Source organism: Myodes glareolus, chromosome 7 (genome assembly GCF_982192425.1).
Source record: "Myodes glareolus chromosome 7, mMyoGla1.1, whole genome shotgun sequence".
NCBI classification, from domain to species: domain Eukaryota; kingdom Metazoa; phylum Chordata; class Mammalia; order Rodentia; family Cricetidae; genus Myodes; species Myodes glareolus.
Genome location: NC_142032.1, coordinates 59040270 through 59052636, shown reverse-complemented (window position 1 = coordinate 59052636; position 12367 = coordinate 59040270). Strand labels below are relative to the sequence as shown.

The 12367-nt window shown below is 51.1% G+C and overlaps 1 long non-coding RNA gene across 2 annotated transcripts; it reads left to right on the top strand.

Annotated features, from left to right (window-relative positions):
* The first annotated feature begins 520 nt into the window (after positions 1 to 520).
* LOC125415887 (uncharacterized) lies at positions 521 to 5484 on the top strand. 2 transcript variants are annotated; one of them, XR_015003157.2, is made up of 3 exons: positions 574 to 970; positions 4419 to 4596; positions 5099 to 5484. It is a non-coding gene; the product is annotated as an uncharacterized LOC125415887 (long non-coding RNA). The 2 variants fall into 2 exon arrangements; XR_015003158.2 differs by lacking the exon at positions 4419 to 4596 and having other exon boundaries at positions 521 to 970.
* The last annotated feature ends 6883 nt before the right edge of the window (positions 5485 to 12367 follow it).

The window sequence follows — 12367 nt, the reverse complement described above, 5'->3', positions numbered from 1 at the left end:
ACCTAGCTTGGTAATGCCGGAAAGGTTATTGGTCTCTAAATATCATGTACCAGAGTAGGCAAGATGATATGACCAGTATGGCACTCTCCACTAACCCTGAGCAACAGAGTGACTCCTGGCATTTATCTAGTAGAGGGAAAAAACAGACTCCCCCTTTAATCTCCACATGAGTGCAATCACACAAGCATGAAGACACAACATACACATGCATGCACACACATACAAGCGCACACACATACACACACATGCACGCACACACACACAAACACACACACATGCACACATACACATACAAACACACGCGCACACACACAGAGACAAACACATAGAGATACACACACCCACTCAGACACATACACACACACACACACACACACACACACACACACACACACAGACAGAGTAAATGTAAAATAAAAAAAAAAATGTTGCTGGGGTGGCTTCTAACAGCTCTGTAAGGCCAGTCCAGGACTGACCCCAGCACCCACCCTCAGAACTGCCCCCTTTACTCACTGTGACAGTTCTGCTGCTGGCGTGCACGGTCACAGCAGATGGGCTGTGTTGTTCATGCCTCATCCCTCTGAGGAACTGCTGCTTTCTGTGCCGACTTCATGGAAGAGGAAACCGTGGCTCCGAGAGATTGAGTCATTTGCCTGCCGGCACAGCTGGGATCTGAGTCAAACTCCGTGACTCGGAGAGAGAGATTCTTGTCAACTCTCAGCTCTGTGCGGCTCCCAAACGGCCCAGCCTGGTGCCCTGCATGGGAGACAACCCAGCTGTCTCTCGGCAGTTGATGTGGTGTGCTCCCAGGATTTGGTACCAGCCAGCCAAGGGAATAACAGCCTGTCTTCACAGCCCCAATATGGGCACATCTGTAGACGTTCTGCGTGGAGAGCAGACGCCAGGCGACAATAGTACTTCGTGTGGCTCTGCTGGCAAGACCAGGAATGGGCAGAGCAGCTGTAATTAGGTAAGGCGGCAGTATGGCCACAGTGCCAGCGGGCACTACCTGGAGTGGAGGCCTGGCATCGGGGACACGTCCTCCTCTGGGTTGGTGGTGTGAGGGTGGGCATTCACATTTGCTCTTGAGCTGTGTAGGCAGCAGATTAGATGTGCCATCTAGTGCATCTAGGAGGCTGTCACCTGTGAGCTCGGTATTCACATCTGGTGCTGATGAAGCAGGTGGCCATTCCCTCTACCAGTGTGTATCATCCTGGCCTTTGGATGCCTAAGGAAGAAGGGAGAGAAACAGGATGGGTTTGTTCTATGTCACCTGCCCCGAGCATCCCTGGAGCTCAGATCTCCCTCCAGACATGCTCAGGAGTCCATGCTGGGGACTCCCTGGCTCTCTCGGCACCCCAGCCTGGGATCATCAGGTCAGGGGACTTCTCAGCCTCCATAGCCCACAACCCCGAGTGGAATCTTTCTGTATCTGAAGAAACCTGGCGGGCACAGCAGCGGTCCATGTGCGTGCTTGGAAAGCGCCACCAAAGGCCTCGTTCCCCAGCAAGGTATGAGCCCCGGAGCTTGTTCTGCCTTGCCCACATCATGTCTCACTCTGGGGAAAATGCAGACCTGACAGAGTCAAACCAAGGAGAAGGGGAAGAACCCATCTGCCTTAAGCATGTTCAGTCGGCACAAACTGTCGATCATCCCAGCCATTGCCATAAGATGGGGTGGTGGGGGAGGGTCAGAACAGTGAGGAGTCCAGAACCAACAGCAGCAAAAAGTAGGAGAACTTTAAATATTAAGTACCACGTTTAGAATAGCACCCCCTTCACAAAATCAACGCTGTAGGATCAATCCAAGACAGCAAAGAAGCCATCCTAAAAGCTACGGAGCATTCAAGAGGCGAGTTTCAGGTGTAATGAAGACTCACCACTAAGGTGTCTGCTACAGTTTTTACATTTGCAGAGTCAGCCCAATCCCAGTAAAAACTGCCGGCTAATTCTCAAGTGGTTCTGGAATGAGAAGACCTAACACGTTTTTCAAATTAGAAATAAGAGTAGGGGTAAGGAGATGGTTTCACAGTTAAAGCACTTGTCATAGGACAGCATGAGGATGGGAGCTTGGGTCCCAGAGCCCATTTAAATACCAGGTGGGCGTGACAGTCCACCTGCAGTTTCAGCCACAGAAGGTGGAGACAGGATCCCAGAGTAGGCCGGCTGCTGAGACCAGTGAGCTCAGGGTTTGATTGAGAGGCCTTGCCTCAGTGATCAGGTGGAAGAGTGATGGAGGATGACTCCCAACATCACACGCACGTAAACATCACACACATGAAGAACGGCAGCGTGCGTGTAGGGGAGGGTGAGGTTGGAGGACTGTGATGATTGCTAGTCAGCCTCAGGCGGCTGGCATAGCAGAGGTGATTTCTTGTTTGTGCGAGGAAGACCATAGGTCAGGGAAACAGAACCGGGATTCAGAGGCCAGTCTCTACACGCAGGCTGGTGGATTCTTGACAGAAGTGTCATGGCAGTGCAGTGGTAGGAAAACGCCAACTCTTTAAAGAAAAAATGTGGCTTGCATCAACTGGATTTCCGAACAGAAAGACCAGTGTCACATGACCTCATTTGGGGTTTCAAGGCTTCTTGGTGGGAGAAGTAACCATCTGTGGCCCTGTGCAAAGCTAAAATTTTCTAAACATAAAAAAGGAAAAGAAAAAAAAGACCAAATCACAGAAAATAAAACAGATCTTTACCAAAATCAAAACCCTCTGCTCTTTGAAAATGCTCTAAGGAAACAAGAGGGTGAACAGACCACAGTAGTCACACCAGTCCTCCCAGCGTCCAGGAGCCAGCAGAACATAGTAGTCACACCAGTCCTCCCAGCGCCCAGGAGCCAGCAGCGCACAGTAGTCACACCAGTCCTCCCAGCGCCCAGGAGCCAGCAGAACATAGTAGTCACACCAGTCCTCCCAGCGCCCAGGAGCCAGCAGCGCACAGTAGTCACACCAGTCCTCCCAGTGCTCAGGAGCCAGCAGAACACAGTAGTCACACCAGTCCTCCCAGCGCCCAGGAGCCAGCAGCGCACAGTAGTCACACCAGTCCTCCCAGCGCCCAGGAGCCAGCAGCGCACAGTAGTCACACCAGTCTTCCCAGCGCCCAGGAATCAGGGTCAAGAGGATTCATGAATCCAGTTTTGAGGCCAACCTGGATTACATGAGACATCTCAAGACAAAAAACAAAAACAAAGAAAGAGGACAAAAAGCGGGCGGGTGCAGCTGTACACTGCCTGCCTCTGCGAAGGTACTCGGCTTCAGAGCGCACACAAAGCCGCTGCTCTTTCAATAAGTGCAGTATCTGCTGATGAAAATAGGGAAGGATAACATAGTTGTACAAACCCCCAACCATCCTTACTCCCCGCCCCCCGACACACAACCAGGGCCATCACAGCTCACAGATCTGAATGGGAACCACTGTGGGATGCAGCTGCCCTGGTCACAAGCAAGTTTAAAATAGCAATCCCAAGCAGGGCATGGTAGCACGCGCCTTTAATCTCAGCACTCAGAAGGCAGAAGCAGGCAAAACTCTGTGAGTTTGAAGCCAGCCTTGTCTATAGTGCGAGTTCCAGAGAAGCCAGGGATATAGAGGGAAACCCTGTCTTGAAAAAAAAAAAGAAAAAGAAAAAAGTAAATAGCGGTCCCTTAGAAAGTCAGGGCTGGGAAGGTAAAGTGTTTCTGGAGCTAACATGAGGACCTGACCTGCATCCCCCACCCCAAGAACTCGTGTAAAGGTCAGATGCGTTGTAACCCCAGTGCCGGGCAGGCAGAGACTAGAGGATGTTTGGGGGCTTGCTGGTCTGCCAGACCAGCCAAATCAGTGAGATCAGGCCAGCGAGAAATCCTATCTCAAAAGGCAAGGTGGAGGGCTTAGAAAGATGGCCCAGTGGGGAAGAGCACTTGCAGTAGACTCAGGCTTAATTCTTAACATCCAACAGTGCTCACGACTATAACTCCTGTGTCTCCAGTCCTGGGAGACCCAATGTCCCCTTCTGATCTCCGTGGGCTCCAGGTATGCCTGTGGTGCATGCATCCACACAGGCAAAACACTTAACAAAAATAAATAAACTTTAAAAATAGGCCTGGTAGATGGCGTCTTGAGGAAGAGCACCCACGTTTGCCCTCTGGTCTCCACATGTGCACCCACACACACGCCAAGGTTAGAGAGACATCTGCCATGGGGCGCAAGAGAAAAGAAAATGGTGGCATGAAGATTTGGACATGAATGTTCACAGTAGCTTTGCAAGCAATGATCATGTCTGCAAGCCACCCAAATGCCAAGCAGCAGCGGGGTGAGCAAACACGGTCCCTTATCCACATGGGGGGCATCGTCTGCCCCCAGAAAGAGCACACACACTACTCCACTGGTATTCTTGAAAGCTGTATATGGTGTATGAAAATGCATTTTACCATTTTACAGAACTGCAGGAAATGTTCGCCAATCTGGTATGAAAGAAAGAAGAAAGCAGACCAAAGAGGCCCAAGACAATTTGCTGGAAGCGGCACTGGGGAGGGGCATAGGGACAGCATGACCTCGATAGGCTCAGGGCTCTCCTACATTCCCACCTGGCCAAGTCACAGAGCCGTGCACTCAGCAGGTGAGAGAATTCCACTACAGCATAACACCTCAATAAAATCAGATTAAAAATTCACTCAGCCATGCACCTGGGTTCCCTGAAAGCCATACTTTCAATACAAAGTAAATCAACATTAAAGTGGATGTCCAGGTTGGGTGTGGTCGTGCAGGTCTGTAAGACTGAGAGGATTTCAAGTTCAAGGCTAGCCCAGGCTACATCAGAATATCCTACCTCAAAAAGACAAGGGGTTGTGTGGAAACTTCAATTCAGTGGTAGAATGCCACTGTGTGCAAGGTTCTGTTGGGTTCCATAGCAGCACTATAGGTAAGGAGGTAAATATAAACTGTTATGGGTATTCGATCATTTGGAATGACTAGCCCTATGGGCGTGGTTTTCTCTGGATATGTGGATAAAACTGAGAAGTGAGCTCATGTCAGCGCTCTCTCTCTCTCTCTCTCTCTCTCTCTCTCTCTCTCTCTCAATCTATATATCTCTCTATCTGTCTTTCTCGTGGCCGGAGCAGGAACAAGACAAGGCTGCCCTCGAACTCATGATGCTCCTGCCTCCTCTTCCTTCAGCAAATCCACATGCAGTGAGAAGTGAGAACCCACAAAGTCTGGTCAATAACTTATTAAGGAACGCAATGGAAAAACAGAATAACGAATACAGAACAAGGTAGAGCCACTGCTGACCCAGCTGCGGTTGTCCTGCCGTTCTGCCCACGGATGATAAGGACTGACTGCCGGGCTTGTTCCCCAGCTCCCTCCTCGGTTTTGGTTTTTGTTTTGTGTGTGTATGTGTTTGGTTTTGGTTTTTTGAGACAGGGTTTCTCTGTAACTTTGGAGCCTGTCCTGGAACTCACCTGGCTGGCCTCCTGAGTGTTGGGATTAAAAGCATGCACCACCACCACCAGGCTCCTTCTCAGTTTTATCAGGTCAAGTATCCAGAGAAAACCATGACCATGGAGCTAGTCACCCCAAATGTCATTGGCCGAAACAGGTCAAATTCCCATAACAATAACCGGTGTGTCTGGTCATGTGACTCTTGTGCCCTGAGCTCTCTCTGCTGTTCTCTGGATGAACCTGTCCATTACTCCGTTGACTTAGAACACAGAGGATCCTTCCAAGTCTGCCTTCCTCCATTTCTTCTAACCTCATCCATCTTGTGTCATGATGAGAAAGAGAGGGGTTCCCGATGTAGCCCCACAGCCTGGGGGCTTCAACAGCAGACACCCCACAACCCCCAGGTCCTGGAAGCTTGAAGTCCAAAACGGCGGTGTCACAATCTGTCTAGTGCTAAAGCCTCTCTCCTTGGCTTGGAGATATCTGCTCTCAGAGTACTCACATGGCCGTCTTCTGAGGGTCTGCGTCCTGACCTCCTTATGGCGACTCCAGTCAGATTAGATCCAGGCCTGCCCTGTTGTCTTTGTATGTTGTCCTGATCACCTCTGTCCTATGTGCAAATACAGTCTCTCCCAAGGCTCTGCGATCAGGACTGTACAAGTAGACAGTGTTACAATTCGGTCCCAACACTTACTCTTCTGGGACTCCTTCCTGCTCCCATGAGCCCTTTAGACAGAGCTCTTCCATGGTCCCCAGTCCATCCAGACCTTAGGGGAATTCTGGGCACCCAGCTTAGGCACAAGGACTGGTGGACCCTAGCCTAGCTGATCAGGGTTGTGGGTAAGACCCAGGGATGCTCCAAACACATGAAGATAAGTACCAGGGGTAAATGAGTGAGTTTCTCAGCCTCTGCTCCTTCCTGGGTGGCAGAGGGCACCAGGACCCTTCACCCAGACTGCAGCGCTTGGCCACCAGCCCAGGGAGCTTTAGCTGAAAATATCTGGCTAAAGCGGCCCCTCAGGAAGCCCAAAATTGCTGTTTGTACCTTCCTGGGCTGGAAGCAGATCACAGGCTCCGCCGAGGAGTGGAGCAAGGCTGGCTGGCGAGAGGCCTCTGCCTGGCAGCGGGCCGCATTCCTGGGGTCTTGGAGATGTGCACTGGCACTTCCTGAGCCCTCCCAAGACCTCAGGGCGTCTGTCCCAGCCCAGCCCCTCCAGTGGGTGAGAATGCCGAAAGGGACTGGCAGCCCTGTGCTGAATCCTGGGTGACAACGGGCTCAGGGAAGCAAGACACGTGGCTTCCGGCCTGCCAAGTCACCCCAGCTCAGTGTCTTCTCTTCCTTTGCCTCTGCTGTGAGACAGGACAGGAGACAGTGGATGCCATGGATTTTCAAGGAGCTTGCCTGAAGCCAGCAATGCCATGCCCTCTTCAGTAACCAGGGCCTTGCTTGGAGCAATGAAAGTGGCCAGATGTTCCTGGGTGTGAGCCCCACTCCAAACAGTAAACACATGTGACTTACAGCTTTGGAGGCCAGTATAGAGTGTGGGCTTCAGGGTAGAGCCACTGTGAAGGGACGCAGGAAAATGGCCAGGACCTCACCTTGTGTCTGCCCCTTCACGTCGTGTTGTATCACATAGAAAGTGGGAGCACAAAGATCTCACAGTGCCAGGCCTGGAGTGAAGAGACCCTCGTGGTCCTGGCAGCAGCTGCTGCATGCAGACAGGCTCCCAGGGGACATTATTCTAGTGCCCTGTTCACTCCGGCCCGAACACACCGGTACCCTGAGAGACACATCAGAGCAACCAACTGAGCCATAGTGTGTGTGTGTATGTTTGTGTGTGCGTGTGTGTGTGTGTGCGTGCGTGCGTGCGTGTGTGTGTGTGTGCGTGCGTGTGTGTGTGTGATGCAGGTGGCAATGATGGCCCTCTTAAACCAGTGCCTGGAGACCCTGGTGGCCCTCACAGTATTGAAGGACTTTGCTGTTACATTCCTGTGGCCTCGGATGATCACAGACTGGGTGACTTAGGACAAAAGACGTGGCCATTCGAGGTTTCGGGCCCAAAGCCAAAGTCATGGTGTGAGTGTGCCTGTTCCAGCAGGAGGCTCCACGGTAATCCTTCTTCCTCTTCAGGCTCCAAGTGGCTCCAGACAGCCCTGTATTTGTGGCTGTGTCACCCCAGAACCTGCCCCACATCACCTCCCTTCTACTGTGAATGAGCCCCTTGCTTCTCCCATAAAGGCAGTTTCTAGAGGCATTGGAGCCTTCTTGATGAATTCAGAGTGTCCTTACCTGAAGGCCCTTCACCTACCCATGTCTGTAAAAAGACAATTTTCCACTTAAGGTTCCATCTATAGGTTCTGAGGTCCAAACATGGATATGCACTTGGGGAGTCACCCTTGAGTATACCTTATGTATGAGAAGGTTGCCTGGGGGGTGAGGAAGAGGGACAAGGCAGGAGGTTTGAGCTCTGATCTGACTTGGGGTTCCCCATCCAGACAGTCTGGGATCACTATGGGTACCAAGGTAACCCACACACTAGAGGGGCACTTTGGAACTTTCCAGGAGGCAAACCAAAGCAGAAGTCCCCAAAGATGGCAGGGCCTACCTGGCTGCCATGTGGCAGGTGCCCACCAACACTGGTTCCCAGTGCTTCCTGTGGGTGGAACAAGAGGCCACAACAGTGAAAGAGTTGGAGACTCCTGGCACCTTAAGCCTTAGGGTGGCCCTAGGACAGGACACTTGGCCCCTCGAGAATCAGTTTCCCTCCGTGACACCAAGACACAGGCTGCTAGGAAACGTGGACTGTGTCTAGCCTTGAGGTGCAGATCAGCCACGACAGGTGTGGGAATTGGGGCCTGCAGCAGAGCCCAAGAGCTCCCATTCCCACCTCAGGCCCTGTTCTAAGGACCCACTAACTTGTGCACAGACTCTAAAAAAAAAGTTCTCTCTCCACATCATGAAATGTGACTTCTCTTTGTAACTAAACAATTGAAAGATAGCACGGCAGAAGCTGCAGTCTGTGGGTCTCTGTGCAGTGATTAACACCCTGGCTGGGTCGGTCCAATACACCACACTTCCTAGACAGAAACACTCCCTGTTGTAAAAAGGAAAGGCTGTGTGTCAGATGACCTGGGTGTCAGGTAGGTCTACTGTGTCTGACCTGGCAGCCTGGCCCAGAGTTACAACTGACTCCTTCAAAGTGGACTCCAGGGCTCTTCCAGGCACAGCCTCTTGGCCCAGGGAACATCGCAGGTGAGGGGAGCCTGTGACTTGACTGTGCCAATTTCACCCCAACAAAGCCATTTGAAAATTAAAAGGAGGATTGGCAAGATTGTTCAACAGTCAAGCACTTGGCCTGCAGCGTGAAGACCAGAGTTCAGATCCCCAGGCAGAAATGTATGGTTGGAAGTGACTGCCTCAGCGACGGGGTGGGAGAACGATGGGGAGAGACTCACTACGTCATCCTCAGGCTTCCACATGCATGCCCATGTGCATGCACACATGCGTACACTCATACACACAGGTCCACACACACATGAAAACTAAATAAATAAAGAACAAATAAAGAAGAGTAAATAAAAAGCAGTAAAGGCACGGAAGCTTTCTCTTCCAAAGAGGCCTGGCTACAGATGATCTTGATAAAACACAGAGGGCCTTGTCACAAGAGATGCTCAGTCGCTAGCTCTGCATCCACACAGCTGCCTTCTGGGTCTTTTGCATGAGACAAGCCTCTTCTTCCAGGAGGGCAGCTTCCAGCTCTCCGTCTTGAAGCCACAGGGACAAGCAGAGATGGAGGACAGAAAGAGACCATGGAGTGTGTCTGGTCCCCGTGCTGCCTGGGCTGGCCACACCTGTTCCCTGAACCAGGTAGGCCTCCTCTGTTCAAACCAGGAGAGGTGGGCGAGGGCTCAGATGCCCTGATTTTTAGAAGGAGTCAAAGGCTCTGTAACCACAGGTTGGGGCTACGCAAAGTCTAAGAAGTCAGCAGCGCAGTGGCCGGTATTTTGTCCTGAGGTAGCCAGCCCACTGTTGTACCCATGTACAGCATGGAGAGAGGCCCATGTGGATCAGGATAACAGGGATCCCAAGTCCAATTTAGTTACTCAGAGCCACATGTTGGGCATGTCACTCCCTCCTCTGTGCCTCAGTTTCCTCCTTTACAGCAAAGAACAGGAAGATATGGGAAGGCTGGGCCTCTTCCCCAGGTGGGCATGGCAGAGCTGGCTCGTGGGAATGGGCCCTGGTTACCCTTCTTTCCAGGACATGGGGGACCTGAGACCAGAGTGTGCTGCCAACCCACGGGAGCCACAGGTCAAGCCTGCGGGCATCGGACTGGCTGCCGCTCAGCAGGCACTTTCCCAGAAGCCAATGTGGGAGGCGGCCTGGAATCCAACGTCCTAGAAGCAGGCACAGGATGTGCCAGGGGTGACACAGCCCTTGGGGTATATGCCCCAGAAGGCAGGGCAGTGGGTGACCCACTGTCCTGGTTTTCCCAAGCAGCAGTTCCCACCATGGGGGCTTTCGGTGTCAAAACCAACCAGGAAAGTCCCTGGCAAGCCACATAGTCACCTTAACAAAGCCACTGCCTTTTCACCACTTCCTTCCCTCTCTATTTCCTCTTCTTTTTTAAAAATTAGTTTTATTTATGAGTGTGTGCACATGCACATGTGTGTAGGTATCTTCAGAGTCCAGAAGAGGGCATCAGGGCCTCTGAGCAGGAGTTGCAGGTGATAGTGAGCCACCGAAGGTCGCCTGTATACAACATCAGAACTAAAGACAGCTGAGTCTCTTCCTCTGGGTACAACATGACCACATCACTGCCATCATGGAGCAGAGATAACCTTGGCTTTATAGTCATGGTGACAGAAGTAAGTAAAACAATTCAGCAACAGCTAGTACCACACCAAGCAACAGTAAAGGGGTGCTGCATGCTTGATGGCCAGAGTGACCTCAAATTCTAACGTGTTGATAATCTGAGGTATTTCTGGCAGATGTGCTGCATCTCATGGCTTAGATCTGAACAAACAGCATGCCCTGCCTGCACTGCATATGGCCTCATAACATGAATCACCAGTGGATGCATCATGCCACGAATCACCAGTAAAGGCTTCTCAAGACTCAGAATCAAGATTTGCCTGTCCTGAACATAAAAATACATGTTTTTACTGTATATATGAAGTTTTCTGCTCTAAGAGAAACATTATGGTTTAATTAATATTTTCCTAAGTTTGAGAGTTTATCAAATTAGTTTAACTTTGAACTATGTTGTGTTAGACAAACAAGCATATCCCTCTAAGCAATGTGCAAGTTCTAGGACAGCCAAGGCTACTTGGAGAAACCTTGTCTTGAAAAGTCAAAACAACAACACCAAAATTATCTTATTTCTATTTGTGTATATACGTGTATGCCTGGATAGGTGTATGTGCACATGAGTGCAGTGCCCTCAGAAGCCAGAAGAGGGCAGTGGACACCCTGGAGCTACAAATATGAGGGGCCTGGCCTGGTGTGGGTGCTAGGATTCAAACTCAGGTCCTCTGAAGAGAAGTATTTATTCTTTACTGCTGACTCAACTCTCTGGTCCTAAATTTCTTATTTATTAATAACAAATTTTATTTTTACACCTAGTTGATACTTGAAAGGCATAAGTGTTAGTTTGATCCAGAGGAGTCACAAGTAGAAAGGACTTCTTAGTCCTGTATGGTGGCAGTCGTGTGCTGCTAACACTCCCGACAGAAGTAGTGGGGAGAGGTCCAAGGGACCTCACCTGGGGACCACCTAGAGGCATGCGGCCCAGGGAGCGGTTGGAGCATATGGAAGGTGGACAGTTACTGGAAGGGGGAGTCCATCTGTACAGCTTCTGGGCAGTCATTATCCTTGCTGGGGTGGGATTTTCAGTGATGCAGCTGTCTGAGGACGATATTCCTATTAGGAACCCTAGTAAACTCACTGACTCACCATGCCGACTCGGTGGGATCAGTACCAGGATCTATCTTTGGTGCGGCATCTTCAGTGGGTAGGCATTCATTCATTCATCCTCCAAGGAAAAGCCCCAACAGAGATATCTGTCATGAAGGGTCAGGAATCAGGCTTGACCAGCTTGGGGCACATAAAGCTATGGGCAACATGGAAGCAGCCATTGCACTCATCATCCAGGAAGGTTCTGGAACATCTTGGTGGCCATCAAGGCCAAGCTATCATTTCAGTGGCAAGAACAGAAGGCACATACCTCAGGAGGTGTGGGGAGTGGGCCGGCTGGGTCTCTCGGGTTCCCTCTGAGGCGAGGGTGACCATCAGGAGACGTCTTTCTCCCTCTCCTGCCATCCTGCATGGCTTGAATTGTCTAGAATAAGACTTTGGGAAATGAGCAGAACCTGTCCTGAGCAGCGCAGTTTCCCACTGAATCCCATCAGGGGCTCCAGGGCCACGGCGAGGGGCCTGGAGCTGGGTCAGTCCCAGTCTGTCCCTGGCAAAGAGGAGGCCAAGGAGCCAGATTTGGGTCTGACTGGACAAGCATCTTTTGTCCTCAAACTGAGAAGTCAGCCCTGCGGTAAGTTTTGCTTTCTTGAGAAGGTTCTGTGATCTTAGGAGCTGGAGGAGTTTATTGGGAACTGATGGAGAGAACTCTAGTGTGCAAGCACACGGGTCGAGCTCACTCCCAGAGGTTGCTATGTGGCTTGTGTAACTCAGAGCTTCAGGGTGATAAATGATGTTGTCTTCAGGCACAGCTGGATCCAGGCACTACAACAAAGCCACTGGGTTCTCTCTGCAACTGTTCCCCTGGCTGTCTTCATCCATATTTCTTTCCCTCTCCGTGTCTTCCTTCAGTTGTCTGTGTCTCTGCTGCTCCTGGTGTCATCAGGCACAGACAGGCACCCTTCCCTGGGTAAGATAGGTCACAGTGAGCACCCTTGACTCTTGAGCCAAGTGACAGCACCCTCTGCTGGCTGGG